Here is a 6000-nt window from a genome sequence, read left to right as displayed (position 1 = left end):
ATTTAAAATTGATGAGAAAAAATAATTTGAAATGTATAAGATTTAAATTACATTTTTTAGCAGAGAAGTTTATTTTATAATTCAGAAGGAGAATGAGGGATGTGTATTTTTATTTGTGTTCAATTTGGAGTTAGATACCTATATCTTAAAAAATTATTTTGAAGTATGAGAAAACATTATCACATATAATAAAAACATAAATGATTGTACATATTTGGTGAGTTTTAATTAAAAACATTATAAAACATTAATAATTATATTCACTAATAATTGTATTCTCTTAATTTATCGATATTTCATTTTTAATATCAAATTATTAACATAAATATAAATCTATTTTTCTTATAAATATTTCAATATAAATATTCAAATTTATTTATTTCTATAAATATTTCAATATAAATCTTAAAATAAATTGTTTGAATATGTGTGTTAATGTTTATTTTAATAATTATTTAAATGTTCAAAAGGAAAAAGTAAGTAAATCTTAGTAAGAGGAAAATGTGTAATTCATTCAATTTTTAATATAAAATAATAATAATAATAATAAATTATTCAAAAAAACAATTTAAACAATGAAAAATTATACATGGTCTATAGAGAAAAACAGAAAACCATTATAGGTGTATCTTAATCACATATTTATCAAGCCCTAAAAATGATTAAATCTCTTGGCGTGTAAATCTTTTTCCTTGTTTTTCACTCTGAAAAGAGGTTTGCATATAATAAGATTTGATCCCTATAGGATCTTGGTAGATGACTTGGTTAAGATGGATCTATATTGGTTTTTTAAATGGTGGGAAAACCCATCATAATTGATCCCACTAGGATCTTGGTAGATGGTGTGGTTAAGATGAATCCATATTTGTTTTTCAAATGGTGTGGTTAAGATGGATCTATATTGGTTTTTTAAATGGTAGGAAAACCCATCATAATTGATCCCTGTAGGATCTTGGTAGATGGTTTGGTTAAGATGGATCTATAATGGTTTTTTAAATGGTGGGAAAACCCATCATAATTGATCCCTGTAGGATCTTGGTAGATGGCCCGGTTAAGATGGATCTATATTGGTTTTTTAAATGGTGGGAAAACCCATCCTAATTCAGTTGTCAAACTGGGAGTGGGGATAACTATCAATGGTTGTTATAGAAATGTAAGTTAACTCATCACTATTATTCAAAAAAAACCACACCTTGTAGAATTACTTATTGATAGTCCATAAAGAGAAAGACAATAAAAAATAACTTTAAATCTTACTCCATGACCATTTAACCTATAACTATTGTTATTCTCCTTATAATTTAAACCATCATAGCCATATAATCTAAATCGCTCTTAAAAGCCAATAGGTATCAATACATAATAAGCATCAAAAGCACTAACTTCATGATAATAAGTATAAAAAAACTTCCTTCAAGTTGATACACATAATTTTTTATAAAAACTAACTAAAAACTAACTCTATTTTAAATATTAATATTATTAATTATAAACAAAAAATAATATATAAATTAAACATATACACATTTAAAAAAGACATGTTACAAGATTCTTAATACTATGGACCAATAATTAGATTTATTAACTAAAAATTTAAAAACTAATTTTTTCATTATTTAGTATAATGAAGTGTCTTAATATGTCAAGAAGCTTTGTTACACCAACATAGGTTATCAATACTACATGGCCAAAAAATCATAATTCACTCCATATGACACTTATTCATATGCCATTTTTTTAATTAACCAATTTAAGTAAAAAGATCAAAAGACCATAACTACTTTGAAGATAAATTTTAACCATTGATTTGTCATATTACTATGAAAATTTTAGAATATTTTATGAAAATTAAATCCTTGCCATCTATATAATAATTGTTGATAGTTAATTAAAATTCTAAAAGAAGTATTCCAAAATAAACACACTTATCAATATAAAAAAAAAAAAAAAAAAAAAAAATTTGTCAAAAACCTTTGTTATGACACTTATTCATATGGCATTTTTTTAATTAACCAATTTAATTAAAAAGATAAAAAGACCATAACTACTTTGAAGATAAGTTTTAACCATTGATTTGTTTATACTACTATGAAAATTCTAGAATATTTTATGAAAATTAAATCCCTACCATCTCCCTAATAATTGTTGATAGTTAATTAAAATTCTAAAAGCAGTGTTCCGAAATAAACACATCTATCAATATAATAAAAATATTTTAAAATTTGTCAAAAAGCTTTGTTACAACAATGTGGGTTATCAATACTACATAGCCAAAAAAATCATAATTCACTCCATATGACACTTATTCATATGACATTTTTTTAATTAGCCAATTTAATTAAAAAGGTAAAAAGACCATAACTACTTTGAAGATACATTTTAACCATTGATTTGTGTATACTACTATGGAAATTCTAGCATATTTTATGAAAATTAAATGCCTACCATCTATCTAATAATTGTTGATAGTTAATTAAAATTCTAAAGTAGTGTTCCAAAATAAACACATCTATCAATATAATAAAAATATTTTAAAATCTGTCAAGAAGCATTGTTACAACAACATAGGTTATCGATACTACATAGCCAAAAAATCATAATTCACTCCATATGACACTTATTCATATAACATTTCTTTAATTAACCAATTTAATTAAAAAGTTAAAAAGACCATAACTACTTTGAAGATAAATTTTAACCATTGATTTGTGTATACTACTATGAAAATTCTATGATATCTTATAAAAATTAAATCCCTGCCATCTACCTAACAATTGTTGATAGTTATTAAAATTCTAAAAGCCGTGTTCCAAAATAAACACATCTATCAATATAATAAAAATATTTTAAAATATGTTAAGAAGCTTTGTTACAACAACATAGGTTATCAATACTGCATAGCCAAAAAATCATAATTCACTCCATATGACACTTATTCATATGACATTTTTTTAATTAACCAATTTAATTAAAAAAGTAAAAAGACCATAACTACTTTGAAGATAAATTTTAACCATTGATTTGTGTATACTACTATGAAAATTCTAGAATATTTTATGAAAATTAAATCCCTACCATCTACCTAATAATTGTTGATAGTTAATTAAAATTCTAAAAGCATTTCGAAAATAAACACATCTATCAATATAATAAAAATATTTTAAATTTTGTCAAGAAGCTTTGTTACAACAACATAGGTTATCAATACTAAATAGCCAAAAAATCATAATTCACTCCATTTGACATTTATTCATATGACATTTTTTTAATTAACCAATTTAATTAAAAAGGTAAAAGTACCATAACTACTTTGAAGATAAATTTTAACTATTGATTCGTGTATACTACTATGAAAATTCTAGAATATTTTATAAAAATTAAATTCCTACCATCTACCTAATAATTCTTGATAGTTCATTAAAATTCTAAATTCAGTGTTCCAAAATAAACATATCTATCAATATAATAAAAATATTTTAAAATCTATCAAGAAGCTTTGTTACAACAACAGAGGTTATCAATACTACAAACCCAAAAATCATAATTCACTCCATATGACACTTATTCATGTGACATTTTTTTAATTAACCAATTTAACTAAACAGGGAAAAAGGCCATAACTACTTTGAAGATCAATTTTAACCATTGATTTGTGTATACTACTATGAAAATTCTAGAATATTTTATGAAAATTAAATCCCTACCATCTACCTAATAATTGTTGATAGTTAATTAAAATTCTAAAAGCAGTGTTCCAAAATAAACACATCTACCAATATAATAAAAATATTTTAAAATCTCTCAAGAAGTTTTGTTACAACAAAATAGGTTATCAATACTACATAGCCAAAAAATCATAATTCGCTCCATATGACATTTATTCATATGGCATTTTTTAATTAACCAATTTAATTAAAAAGGTAAAAAAACCATAACTACTTTGAAGATAAATTTTAACCATTGATTTGTGTATACTACTACGAAAATTCTAGAATATTTTATGAAAATTCTAAAAACAGTGTTCCAAAATAAACACATCTATCAATATAATAAACATATTTTAAAATTTGTCAAGAAGCTTTGTTACAACGACATAGTTATCAAATACTACGTAGCCAAAAAAATCATAAGTCACTCCATATAACACTTATTCATATGACATTTTTTTAATTAAAAAATTTAATTAAAAAGGTAAAAAGACCATAACTGCTTTGAAGATAAATTTTAACCATTGATTTGTGTATACTAATATGAAAATTCTAGAATATTTTATCAAAAATAAATCCCTACTATCTACCTAATAATTGTTGATAATTACTTAAAATTCTAAAAGCACTGTTCCAAAATAAGCACATCTATCAATATAATAAAAATATTTTATTTTTATTTTTATTTTCTTGAAATTTTCATACAATTTTATTTACTAACATTGATTACATATAATAAAGGGCAATACAAGTAAATGATTCTCTTTTTTATAGTTGATGACTTAAAAAGAACAATCTAATTAATAGACGAAACAATTTTTTGGGGAGAATTTGGGAATATAATTTCCTGCAAGGTTGTGATTTCCTGTTATTTAAAATGCACTATTGAATGCATAAATTAATTCAACATCGTAAAAATCCTAGAGTGACTTGAACTTTGCACATTAAATGACTTAAACTTATTATTCTTAAAAATATCTACACTACACTACACAAATTAAATTTTATTTTATTTTATATAAAAAGGTTTATTTTATATAAAAAGGTTAAAAAAAAAACAATTTCATTTACACACAGAAAATTTAAATTATTTTTATTGTTTTGAAATTTCACATAATTTTATTTATTGACATTGATTGATTAAATCTAATAAACTGTAAACAAAAAACTAATTAGCATAGATTCATCTTAACACTGGATCTATTAATGGATAGGAGGGATCAAATCTCCTAAAGTGAAATTTATATTGGTTATATATATATATATATATATAGTCATGAATCCATGTAAAAAAAGATTTAACATAGCAGATCATTATAAAATTCATAATTAATAAATTATTTGAATATAGTTGTAACTCACAAAAACTTTCATGCAAAATTTTATAACAAGTCAATCATTGTACATACAACCGTGGTCATCGTACAAGGGAATTTATAAAAGTTTTGTGTTGATTATAAGTCTGACGGAGATATTTGCTCTTCACCCTATACCCTTTATAAGGTTTCCTAAGTTTACTATCAATTGCATTTATATTCCATCTAACTAAGTTAAGGTCTGCTATGAGCTGGTACCATCCATTTATGGTGGACTTAAATGGGGGATGGTTGAATGCCTAGGGATAGAAGTTGCTCCCTCTGAAGTCCTCTTTGCAATGGACAACTGGATCCTTGCTGCATGGTTAAATGTGCCAAATCAATGGCTCTCCTCAATTCTACTCATCGGACGATGGTGGTTGCTGTCCGTAACTCTATGCACTAGCTGGATGCGTAATTGGTTTTACCTGTTGCATTTTCTGTTTGCTGGTTCGGCTCGAGCCCTATGTTGGGGGTTTCGCCTATGAGTAAACGCTTGCCCTTGTCTATTGTTTATTTGTATGTGGAAAGGTTCTGGTGTGGCTTCTCCATTAACTGAGTGTCTTTGCTTGCCCTACAGCTCTCTGCTATCGATATGCATGTTGCAGAATGGATTCCTGAGGAGCTCTTTGCCAGTCCAGGGAGATTCTCTTTGTAGTAATGATTTTATTTCTTTTGTAGATTTTCTTCTCCTTTTTGGTGATAGCTTTTCTAATTGAATGCGTTGACAAGAATTGCAGGTTCAACACTCGGTGGCTTGGCTCCGACTGTCAACTTTCCAAATCCTTCTTACATATTTCATCGGGTATGCAAACAGGATTCTTAACCTGAAAGAGATGAATGCGTTTCTGCCAATCTTTTGGTCCTATATATTTTTTTAGTTTCAACCCAAGGGTCTCTGGTGTCTCTGAGTACTATATTACTCGTTTAGGTTTGAC

The sequence above is a fragment of the Pinus tabuliformis genome, chromosome 4_1 (assembly GCF_031772625.1).
Source record: "Pinus tabuliformis cultivar Carrire ecotype Pingquan chromosome 4_1, CPIR1, whole genome shotgun sequence".
NCBI lineage: Eukaryota > Viridiplantae > Streptophyta > Pinopsida > Pinales > Pinaceae > Pinus > Pinus tabuliformis.
The sequence above is the reverse complement of the archived record's forward strand: the minus strand, read 5'-3'. Positions refer to the sequence as shown.